The following is a 12,609-nucleotide window of genomic DNA, read 5'->3' as shown; positions in this document are numbered from 1 at the left end:
GTAGTTTGATGGGGGCTATGCTCACTATAGTCACACAGGGACCCAGGATAGTCACATGTCCTTCTTGAAGTGTGTTTCCTGAAATCAGTGGAAGACAGGAATATGGTAAATGATGCACTAGCTTTTAGAACTTCTTTTAAAAGTGGGAAACAGCATTTGTATTCACATTTTATTGTCCAAAGCAGGTCATATTGCCATGCCCAACTTAAAAGGGGCAGAAGCCTCCAGTCTTACCATGTGCAAAAAGAGAACACAGATATTTCAGAATAGCTCTAATAGCTTTCATTCCAGAGCACAAGAGGGAAATGATGATTAAAAAATAAGGCCAGGGGCACTTGGGTGGCTCAATGATTGAGCATCTGCCTTTGGCTCAGGTCATGATTCGGGATTCCTGGGATGGGGTCTGCCTCTCTCTCTGCCTATGTCTCTGCCTCTCTCTCTGTGTCTCTCATGAATAAATAAATAAAAATCTTAAAAAAAAAATAAGGCCAGTAGTAGTGCTCAAGGAACTTTCCTGAGTCATGTATCATGGTTGAGTTCTAAAGCCAAGGTGATTTTGAAAAGGCATAATTTGTTTAAACTTTTAGAGGATTTACTAAAAGCATATTTCATGACTTCTTTTTTATATCTTGTTTGTCCATAGATCTTTCTTTAAGCTCTCAGGTTGCATTGTATTGATGAATTACCTGGGAGGTATGTGGAGAGGAGTCTCTCGTGAATAGCCATAGGGCTCCCTCCTTGTGTTAGTTCTACTCGATATTTTTATTAATGACTTGGATTAAAGAGAGGAAAAAGGAGGTGGGGATAGGATAGTGTTGAATAAATCTACATGAGGCAAAGAGCTTGGAGAGAGTTAGAACTCAATAAACACAGAAGTCAAAATGATCTTGATGGGAAATACAGGCCTGCAGTTAAAATTAAGAGGGAAAAAAAATAGCTCTTTATGTAGATGTTTTTTAAATCACCCATACATGCAGAGGTTTGTGAATATCTGACTTGAAATCAATGATTCTAAATCCTTCTCAGAGCTCTTAGTTTGTTACAAGTGATATAAACCCCGTAGTGTGATCTGGCTTTCTAAAAAAGCAATACTCATTTGATAAATGAATTTGACCCAGATGGCACACAGATTCTGGCATTAGTGGATGTTCAAAAACATCTGTCAAACAAATGAATGAATGACTTTAAAGAAAGATAAGTGTTTGCCAGCTTTTCAAAAGTAGCACACGTACTTGGAGAAGGGCAAAGTTCCCTCCCTCTGTAGGAAGGACCTATGTTTATTCTAAATAACCTCACACAGACACACATATTTCCATTTGTGCTGATTTGAACTTTCTAAAAAAGCAAAATGCTCAGGGATAAATAAGCAGGCTAATGAGATGGTGAACTGAAGGTCATTCTAAGACCCAATTAGTTTGATCCAGAAATTCTTGGTCAGAATCCTGACTATTTAGACATCTCTCTGTGGTGTGTGAAGTCATCATCAGGGAGGCAGAAGCCCAGTGTGGACAAGAGGAATCTGACTTAGGAATCAAGTAATCAGGTTTTGGTTCTGGCCCTGCCAGTTTACTAAACTTAAGACCCTGGGAAAATCATCTAACCCCTCAAAGGTAAGTTACAAATGTAAATCCAGCCTACTCAGATGATGGTGTTTCTTCATCTATAGGGCAAACAGTTGAAATGTGTGGGTTGGGTGAAGCTTGTCCTGCCAGCATCACAGAGCTGTGGTGGAAGCCATATGAGAGAACTTACACAAAAGAGTTAGGTAAATCATGAAGCATTGTATAAAGATAGGAAGCATTGTGGTAAGATTTTCCACATGGCCTCAAGAAACTGATGTGGTTGTGCAGTATAAACCTACTACTTGGAGGCCAGGATTACCAGCATTTCTATCAGGGACTTTTCAAAATAAATGCAGTGACTCAAATGTGTTTCCAGATGATGCTTTGAGGATTACTAACAGAGCAGCTATTACGAAGCAGTCAGACCTACCGGCCCATGCCCTAATCCTATTAGAAGGCAGACCAAACACCATTTATTTTGCTGCATCAGCCTTGCTGATACCAACAACTGTTAGGCCTGTTACAAGAGGCACTCTGAACATTTATGAAGGCATTTCACAGCAAGTCAGCAACCACAGCCCTGCAAACTCCCTTAAGGGTGTAGAGAAATTTGTGGCTGGCTTACCATGTGTATCCCAAAGTGTGTGTGGGAATTATAAAACTGAAAGCCTAAATGATATAAGGATGTGGGTACTGGATACTTCTGGTGGGGCACAGAACATCAATGAATGATGCGTATTGAACTGAATATTGGGTACTAAGAAAACTGGGGATACAATATATGTCTGTTTCCAGTAAGAAACCCAGCTTTATGCTAGTTATAAGGAAACAGGTCAAATCTGGAAGTTTAACAGATTCCTAATTCATAAGAAGATGGAAAGATTTCCTTAAGCGCCCAGTGAACATCTCTGTGCAGACAACATTGAAGCTATCTGTTCTTTCTTCTGGTTGGCAGTAGCCTTCCTGGTGTAGGCAGGTTCCTCAGCCCATATGGGCTGCTCTCTGGAGTGATCAGAGTTGGCAACCGCAGGGAAAATGGAAGTGGCCTAAGATAACACATCTGAAACATTAATGTGTGTAGAAATTGCTTCGGGATCTTACTTACTAAATTGCAGATTTTTGTATTAGGTCTAGGCTGAGGTCTAGCTTGTAAGAAGCCATAAAACTGGTTCATAAGCCCCACGTGAAGTGCCAAGAGAGCCTCCATATTTCCAGTCCTGACATACAGATATGAGCTAGTTTCTCTGTTTCCATAGCTATTTTGGTTATGACTAAAAATAATTATAGAATTTTAATAAGAAAGAATGTGAGTGGGATGAAGGAGTATTAATCACTTCAGGTCCACTGACCACCAGTACTGGGAGGCAATGGGCTTACCTGTCCGTGAAAGTTCTTGCTCTCTTTCTGTGGCTCTGCTATTCCAGCAGCATTATAACTTTTAAACCTCAGAATGTAACAGTGAGTTCAGGAAAGCTTACCGTTCACCATATCAGCATCTTGATATCACTTTCTTGGAAAAGAAATGAAATTCCTGCTTAAGCTAAAGTAGATATGCATAATCAATAATAATGTTTGTCATTTATTCAGAGCTCACTATTTATTATGTGTTTCACTGATATCATTCTATTGAATCCATGTATTAATCTTACAAGGTAGATACTACAATTATCAATATTTTATAGATGAGGATCTAAGCCTGATATCAAAGCCCAGCCCCTGTACCAAGCTGCTAACCTCCCTCCTGGCAACAGCCAAGCCATGTTTTAACCTATGGATGTTTTGTCTTTTACTGGTTATTTACACAAGATCAAACAAAGGGATCAGAATATATTGTAGAATTAGTGGCCTCCAACTAACTTTGTAGCAAATATCCAGCAAATCTGTACTATATCTATCTTCATCCCTTGAGCTGCTATAACCCAAGCTTGCATATCTTATAAACAACAGCAGTTTGTTGCTCACTGTTCTGAAGGCTGGAAATCCCAAGATCAAGGCAACAGGATGGTCAGGTGAGGCCCCTCTTTCTGGCATCTTCTTGCTTTGTCCTCACATAGGAGAAGAGGCTAGAGAACTTTGTGGAATCCCTTTGATAAATAGCACTAATTGTATACACTATAGCTCCACCTTTGGGAGTTGGGATTTCAACATAAGAATTTTTTTTAAATTTTTATTTATTTATGATAGTCACACAGAGAGAGAGAGAGAGAGAGAGAGACAGAGGCATAGGCAGAGGGAGAAGCAGGCTCCATGCACCGGGAGCCCGACGTGGGATTCGATCCCGGGTCTCCAGGATCGTGCCCTGGGCCAAAGGCAGGCACTATACTGCTGTGCCACCCAGGGATCCCTCAACATAAGAATTTTAGAGGAAAAAAAAAAAAAAAAGAATTTTAGAGGGACACAGAATTTCAGACCATCACACTATATTTAAATATAAGCTGGTGTACTTGGAATAGATAGAATACAGTTTTTGGCCTTTTTGTTTTGTTTTGTTTAAAAAAAAGTTCTGTTTACCTTAAGGTATTTGGGCTCTTTATTTTGATTTTGTTTTAAATCAGGACCAGGGTTATTTACACGTAGATACTCAATTGGTGTTTGCTCAATTGTGGGAGAAAATAAAAACTAAAAAGTGAAGTATTAGAGCAAAGCAAGAGCTGTCATTTGGGTCATCTGATCTTTAGAAGAAGAAAGTAAAAACCAAACATGTTGGAAGCCTACTGAAACATTGCCTGCTCTAAGTAGTTCTCAACTGACACCTGCAATTTCGTCAAAGCGCTTTTACTTTTGGGCACAGTTTCTGTGCATATGATATCTCTACCTCTGCTTGGAGATTCATAATAGGCAAAAGCAAATTCTGAGATGTAGAGCAATAATAAACAACAAATCAGCAAACACAGATCACTGTATTTAATCAGCTTTCCCTAGCCTGATTTGACCATGGAAGCATTATTCCAAGGAAGACTACTTACCCTCCCCAGGAGGCCCATAAAATGTTCTTTGGGAGACACAGTTTTGGAGTAGATATATAGTCTCTTAGTTGTTTTTTTTTCAGACTTGATCTGCCTAACATTGGAGTCCTCTAAAATCAGGACCTCATAGTGTAGGTCAGTTTTAAACCTTTCTCTCCTAGAATCTTGGAAACATAGTCTGAAACTGAAGAGTTGGAGGCCAAAGACCATGTTTTCTCAGTTTCACAGTAGGCTTCCCTGTGTGTCAAGAAAAGTCAATGCCAACAAAACCAACACCTTGGCCAAAGGCCACCTGGGGCCTCATCTCTTTAGTGCCCCCATCTCAGCAGCTCCCTTTGAATTTCTTGGGGTTCTTGGACCTGTATGCTAAATGTGGTCTCCTATGCTAACTTTTATTTGCTACTACCAAAATATGCAAGCAGACACTCATCATTTTAACAATTTCATTTCTTTTGACCATGGTAAAACAGAAGAAATAATAAAATGAAAAAAAATATATATGTATTGAGAAATTCCTCTAGAGTGCCCCAATCTGTAGATTCCGATGCCTTTTTGAAGGGAAAGCACCATTTGGCCTCTGCCCATTGCTTTTCTTATGAGTGTGTTGCTAACAACCAACCAGCCTTCTCTTCTTTCTTTTCATGAGACTTGGTTTAGGGAAGATCTAAGGAACACTTTCCCCAAATCCTCATCGCCCCAGCCAGAACCTATGTTCTTTACCACATGAACAAGGAGATCCTTTTTTGTCAAGTAGGACACATTGATCTCAGGGGCTTTCCAAACCGGGGACTTTTATTTCCCTAGATCCCTGTCTTATCCAGAAATAACTCTCAGGTATTTTCTATTACCCAGTCAGAGCATTCAAATGTTGGTGTGCTATGAAACATTGCTAATCTACAGGGACCTTCAGAATATCCTCAAGAAAGGTTTGTCAATTTGTAACTTAGAGGTTAAAGTGTACAGATGCTGGTGATCATGATGGAGAAAGAAAGGAATTTTCTGCATGTGAATATGTACATTTTGCTTGTTAAACACACACTCAGTGTGTGTTTGCACATGCTCAGTGTGTGCTTGTGTAGGCCATATGGCCAAGGAGAGAGGAATTAGCTGGATAGCTAAAGAATGAAGAGACTCTCTACCTCCTGCTACCACCATTACCATGAAGGGAGTATTATACAGGGATCATAAGGGTGTCTAGGACTGAACAAGTCTGGGAAGCAGTGGCTTTGGTAATAACTTGAAAGCTAGCTATTGTGAATTTATTCTTAGATCCGGACCATGATGATTCTTGTGAAACATATAATGTGTGGTTTACAGAGCTCTCTCCACACTGAATGAAGCTGTGTGTTCAGCTCTTGAACTTTATCCTATGTGGTATGTATTTGTGTGTCAGTATAAGCTCAAACTTGTTACAAAACAAGGATATATAGGGATAGGCTTCTTTATTGTCCAGGAATATGAAAAGATGGAATTGAGAGTTCTGTAATGCTGACAATATCTATGCATAAGATGAGTGATTCTTTGACATGAATATAGTTGAGCTCATCTAAACATCAGATAATACATTGACCTTTTAAGGTCTTTCCTAAAGCTGAGATCTTTTACTTCTAATTGTCTTCTTGAGATTATCTTTCTCTATCAACTCCTTTACATTGAATTTCCAGGATAAAATGAATAGAATGTCAGTAATGGTCAGGGGAATGTCATCTGCAGAGATATTTTAAAATGAAAAGTATTTATTTGTTTTGAATGTTGGATATATTTTGTGTCTTCACAGAGCTCAGGAATTTTATTAACACGTATGAGTGGCAGAGAGGTATAATCTCATCTAAATTTTAGCATTACACTCCAAGTAGCTTCAAAGGTTTGATTAAACATACTTATACTAATTAGTATAATAATTAGATTCAAAGATTTTGGAATTCCAGCAGGTTTTTTTTGAGGGATTCAGCACCTAATAAAGTAAAATAAATTGCAAGGCTCTTGGTCAGTGAATAAGCACTTTTGTAGCTTAGAGCTTCAATTTATCAATAGGACTTGTAACTATTAGATTTGTTTTCTCCTTCCTTTGAAGGTTTAAGGGCCATTGTCCACCCACACATCAGATTTAGTCACAGGCTATTATGAAAAGAAATAATTATTTTTCCAAGGTCTGCAGGACCAGATTCAATTTTGGAAAACTAGCTGGTATAACAGTTTGTGCCCTACCCTATCTGTCAAAAACACTAAGATGTATAAAGCAGAGGGAGGTTGCAAAAATAATTGGAGGACCTGGTGATAGCTGCAGGAGTTTGGGCTAGAGTCAGCATGCTACTCCCTGTCAACAATCTGGGTTAAACCAGGCTAGCACCGGACACCTAGGTTAGTGCTAGGACAGGGTCCTGGGGCTCATGTGGGATTTAGGAGGGAGGTTATATGAGGCACATTATAAGGAGATATCAAAGGAGTAAAAGAACCTCCTTAGCCTTACATCAACTATGAGGATGAGGTAAGAACAGGGAAGGAGCTAAGGGTAGTAGGTGTCAGGAAAAATGAAAAAGAGAGAGAGAGAGCAAAATATTTTTAAGTCCAGGGTATAAGATGTACTCGATGGTTACCATAAGGTACTGGACCTGTAGAACAGAAATAGTCATCTAGTTTAAAGAAGCACATATGAGGGGTGCCTGAGTGGCTCAGTTGGTGAAGTGGCCGACTCTTGATTTTGGCTCAGGTCATGATCTCAGGGTCTTGGGATCAAGCCCTGCATTGGCTCTGCATTGGGCTCTGCACTCAACAGGGAGTTTGCTTCTCTCCCTCTCTCTCTGCCCCTCCCCCTGCTTGAGTGCACGTTCTCTCTCTTTTTCTCTTTCTCTCAAATAAATGAAATCTTAAAAAAAAATGTGGACAGAATAGGACATATTCTGATCAATTTTTATAAAACCTCTCTAAAACAGCATCCTCTCACCATCCAAATTGTTTTGAGTTGAATTTTCTATAATTATGTATAGTTAGAAATAACCCAATGTTTGTTACCCTTTATTTTTTAAAAAATCAACCAAGAAGTTCTTGACATTCAGAAATGTGTCTGATTCATTTTTGTATCTCTAGCAAGCACCCTGAATTCTTATTAGTAATAGGGGTGTGTGTGCAGATACAGGCACCCAAATTATTGTTCACCCTGCATTTGGAATGACTGTCCTATTGCTTGAAGTCCCCTTTAGTGAAGTTCCTGGAACCATTTATCCCTCAGGCTTCTGGTCACTGGAGACAATTAGGCACTGGCTTCTTAGAATCAGTTCAGCAATCACAAGACTGCATAAGCACAAGTAGCATTTTTGCTGCTTTGCTACTTTGCTATACAAAGACTTGTTGAAGGAAAGAGCTTGCATTTCTTAACAGAAGTACAAGAGACACCTCCCTCTGTTATAAGGAGCAAGAGAAAACAATGTTCTAAATTCAGTAGAAGAAAACCAGACATGCACACGCATCACCCTCAAGCTCCTCCTCCCCTTGATCCTGAGACTTTTTCCTATTTGACTTGCATATGTAATCTAGGGTTCTGGGTAGATTTTCTTTGAGATGAAATGCTTAAGTTGAGAAACTGGCATGGACAATTTAGAACCTGGTTAGTGACATGAGAAAAGAACCGTTAAGAGCTCTGTTTCATTTCATTTCATTTCATTTCATTTCATTTCGTTTCATTTCATTTCATTAATTTATTTATTTACCATGGGAGACTGTCCATTCCACCTTACTAACCTTTCGAGGAATACAAGATCATTGCCATGGTTACAAATTGCTTAGTTAATAGTCAAGGAAACAATAGCAGCCCCTCTTTACTGGCCTAGCTGTTATCAGGATCTCTCTTTTTAAGGAGATTATCTCTTCATCTCTAGCTCCTATTGTCATGACAGCTGCAATCCCATCCAGAGATTCTCTTGCAGGGGATAGGGTTAATTTAGAGGTTTTAAAGGTTAGGTAGTTAAGGGCCAGAGAATCTATTTTTAAAATTAAATCTTCATTGAATTATGTGTATCCATATTTTCTAAACCCGGATTTAAAATGCTAACATTGGGGCACCTGGGTAGTTCAGTAGGTTAAGCATCTGAGTCTTGATCTCAGTTCAGGTCTCAATCTCATGGTCATGAGTTCAGGCCCCACACTGAGCTCTGCACTGGATGTGGAGCCTACCTAAAAACAAAATAAAACAAAACAAAACAAAAAACCTATTATTAAAGATAAGAATATATGCGTGTGTTATATGTTCTTGAAGGAATTGTGTCAATGTTGATGATTGTCAGAACCACAGAAACACTAAGAACAAATTCTGGCAAGTTAATTTTCTTTTTCTACCAATTTTACTATTTACGTGCTGATTTAAAGTCCAGAAAAAAAAATAATAAAGTCCAGAAAAAGCTCATGAGATTTTGGATTGCATTAATAAGAACAAGGTGGACTGGACAGGGGAAGAAGTCCTACGTCTGCCTAGTTTCAGTAAATGGAAATGTATCCACATTTGAGCGCAGCTACTGAAGAAAGAGACTAAGAAACTGGGAGATTATGGGAAGAGAGTGAGAAGAGGTGAGAACTGCTTAGAAATCATTTCTTTTGAGAATCAGGGGAAGCAACTCAAATCCTTCATCCTGGAGGTGAGTTTACTTGTGAGAACTGTGTTAAATACCTTTGGACATTTAAAAGACTAGCATGTGGACAAGAGATTGAGCATATTTTAAAGATTTCAAAAGGCAGAAAAGGTTATGGTGTAGTATGTGGTACCCTAAGTACAAACTCAGAGAAATGTAAAAAACTTTCAGCAGGTCATCTAGACTTCATATACTGGTGCATCCATTAAAGTAACTTAGAAAGTATTAAAGTAACCAAGCTTAACTTAGGCTTCCACTCTGTTCTTCAAAAAACTGGTTTAAGGAGCAGCCCCAGTGGCCCAGTGGTTTAGTGCCACCTTCAGCCCCACGTGTGATCCTGGAGACCCGGGATTGAGTCCCACGTCGGGCTTCCTGAATGGAGCCTGCTTCTCCCTCTGCCTGTGTCTCTGCCTCTCTCACTCTCTCTGTGTCTCTCATGAATAAAATATTAAAAAAAAACTGGATTAATGGAACTTCAATCTAGGAACCACCTGCTATAGATCACAAGTAGGGGATGAGAGGGAATGTAGGTGTGCTTATCCCTGGGCTAAATCCCAGACCTACTGAATCAGAGTCTTAGGGCTTATGGATGTTGAATCTTCATTGTGAATGGCCTTTACTGCTACTTACTAAAGTTCTCAGACATAAGAGCCAATCCATCTGGAATTTAACAAGCAGATCCTCCTATAAATACAACTTCCAATTCCTGGTCAAAGAACTTCTATGTTGGTTTTCTAAAGTCTGCATTCCTTACCAGTAGTATGAAAATCCTTGATTGGTAATCTTGCCCATCTTACCTTAAGAGTTACAATCTTGCTTGTCCTTCCAATCTCAATATCTTCTCCTGGCACTTCCAGTAGATTCTATTAGCTTTTCATCACAAATCCTAAATTCACTCTAGTCAATATCACAGAATCACTCTATTACATATTGTGTGTTTCACTGTCCCTGGAGGCATGTGAGTCTTCTCTCCTTAGCAGGTAAGAAGAGTGTCTAAAGTGCCTGGCATGGTGCCCAAGCCAAGGTATTCCTGGTGTCTTACTTGAAGGACAATTTAGACCATTTAGATCAGCCTACCATCTGAGGCTTGAATCTCTTCTATCAAGCGGTTAATCGAAATCCAGCCTCCATACCACCACTGTGAGCGCATCTCTTCCACCTCCATCTTTGGACAAGTTTGACTTGAGACATTTATTCATGATTTTGAGTGAATATCTTTTTCTAGCTTTCATTTGTCAGTCTGGATTCTCCTTGACTCTTCATAGAACAAACCTAATAAATACCTGCTATAAAAATACATGCATTCTCATATCCTTTTGTTTCTCCCAAGCCTCATTAAATTTGCTCTCCTGATGTGTTTATGGGACTTCTTGCTGGAATAAGTCTGATTAGAAAGGAAAGTAGCATTTGATGGGAAATAAAATATCCAAGTGATTTTTTAAAGAAATATCTTATGAATATCCCAGAGGATTTTAAATATCTCTGATATCACCCCTTGGCATATTAACCACCACAAAAAGGCTTTAAAAGTGTTGATTTTGATGCATTTCCCTTTTAGAATATATATATATATATATATATATATATATATATATATATATATATATATAAAATTTATTTATAGTTAGCATTCTAAAGTGCTTTGTGATTGCCAGATGATAGCTCCATATTGTCAAAATAAGTTCTGTAAATGATGAATTGATAACATTGAAACAGTTGACAATATACATTATGATTTTAATCTGCCAAACCATCTCACACTGACTCATGAAATTAAAAATAAATATCACACCTGTGGCAATTTTCTCTTGAACTGATTCTTTTTATTATCTTCTAAAACTTTCATTCAGAAACCTGAAATAAATACATTTGTTCAGCAGAGTGTCTGTCTGTAGCCTACTCCCATTTCTCATCCTAACAGCAAAAGGAGGCACTGTTGAAGTAAGAAGGGCTTGGGTGGCAATTCAGGCTCCATCTTTCATGTACAGAAATGCATTATCAGTGGGATGCTTGCTTTGCTTTCTGCCATTTGCCATTTGCAGCAGGTGTATATTATGGCAGGCATCTGTGTCCCCTCTCTGATTCTTCCTGTGATCATTGCTGTGTTTAAGAGTTAGTTGGATTAGGAATGCACTGGAGAATGGAATCTACCATGTTATTAGAGAGTTTCAAGTGCATAGAATTAATAGGCTTCTGTAGTGTGGGTGTAGGATGGTGTTTTGACCACCTCTTCTTTACCTATTGGTGAGGGAGGGAGTCTCATCCTAAGGTTCTGGAGATGGCTAAACTTCCTTGACTAGGAAAGCCCCGCTGTTGTAAGTTCATAGAGGACTACACAACATCTCCACATTTTATTGTGCATAGTTGCTAATTCAAAACTTATTTCTGTGGTTATTTGGTTTATTTCTGTCTCAACTAGTCAGGTGATGGAGAGCAGGTGAATGTGGATGGTTCTGTTCACTCTTGAGCTGCCACATCTCTGACAGTGCCTAGTGCTTGCTGGGAGGTTGGCAGTTGATGAAAGTTGGTGGAATTAATAAAGGCATCCACTCAGCATGTACATCTGATGTTTCCTTCATAATCTTTCTCACATCGTCTTCCCAGAGCCATTTTCTCCATTACCTTCTGAGTATAGCCCAACTAGTTTTGGCAATGGCCATTTTCTCCATTACCTTCTGAGTATAGCCCAACTAGTTTTGACAAAGGTCACATGTCCAAGAGTGCCCCCCACCTTTGCCTTGCCCTGTGTGTTGCTTCCAGACTCATCTTCTCTGAACTCTTGTGGTTGTGTCACTCCCTGGGGTGTTGGGGCTGGTGCTTCACCCCTACAAATCCCTGGTACCCTAGGATGTTCTTACTTTGACTCCTCCTGCAGTCACAGACCTGCCCATTTCCTCAATTCTCCAGAAATATAAAAAGCAGCTACTGTGAGGGAAAGACAATGTGCAGGCAGGGTAAGAGGGTGCATGAAGCACAGTTCCTTCTGCACATACATTCACAGTTGGGGGCAGGGGGAGGCAGACCTAGAACAAATAGTTATGATACAATGTAATACGAGTTTGAGTTCAGGGACATGATCAATGTTATTGGAGCTGAAAGCCGGGAGATAGGAAACTCCTGCTTCGGTAGCTCCGTGCTTGTTTGTGTGTTGGGGGAGGATGAGGAGGGGAGCTGCTATCCAACCCTAGTACTGACCTCCAGTCACACTTGAGTGAGTTTCCCAACCTTGATTCTCAGTATCTCTGTACTAGTCTTCTCAGGCTGCCATAATACACCACCACAGACTGGGTTGCTTATGCAACAAATTTATTTTCTTAAAAAAAAAAAAAAAAGGATTTTATTTATCTTTATTTATCTTGAAAGAAAGAGTGAGCAAGAGGGAGAGAACGAGCCTGGTGCAGAGGGAGAGGGAGAAGCAGATTCCCCGCTGAGCAGGGATCCTGATGTGGGGCTCCATCC

At 39.5% G+C, this 12,609-nt stretch overlaps 1 protein-coding gene across 7 annotated transcripts in view; it reads left to right on the top strand.

The window, feature by feature from the left end:
- CTNNA2 (catenin alpha 2) overlaps window positions 1-12,609 on the top strand; it is a 1,086,013-nt gene that overhangs the window by 541,526 nt on the left and 531,878 nt on the right. The gene's annotated exons all lie outside the window — the stretch shown is intronic.

Source organism: Canis lupus, chromosome 17 (assembly GCF_003254725.2).
Source record: "Canis lupus dingo isolate Sandy chromosome 17, ASM325472v2, whole genome shotgun sequence".
NCBI classification, from domain to species: domain Eukaryota; kingdom Metazoa; phylum Chordata; class Mammalia; order Carnivora; family Canidae; genus Canis; species Canis lupus.
Note: the sequence above shows the minus strand (reverse complement) of the source record. Positions and strands in the feature narration are given on the sequence as shown.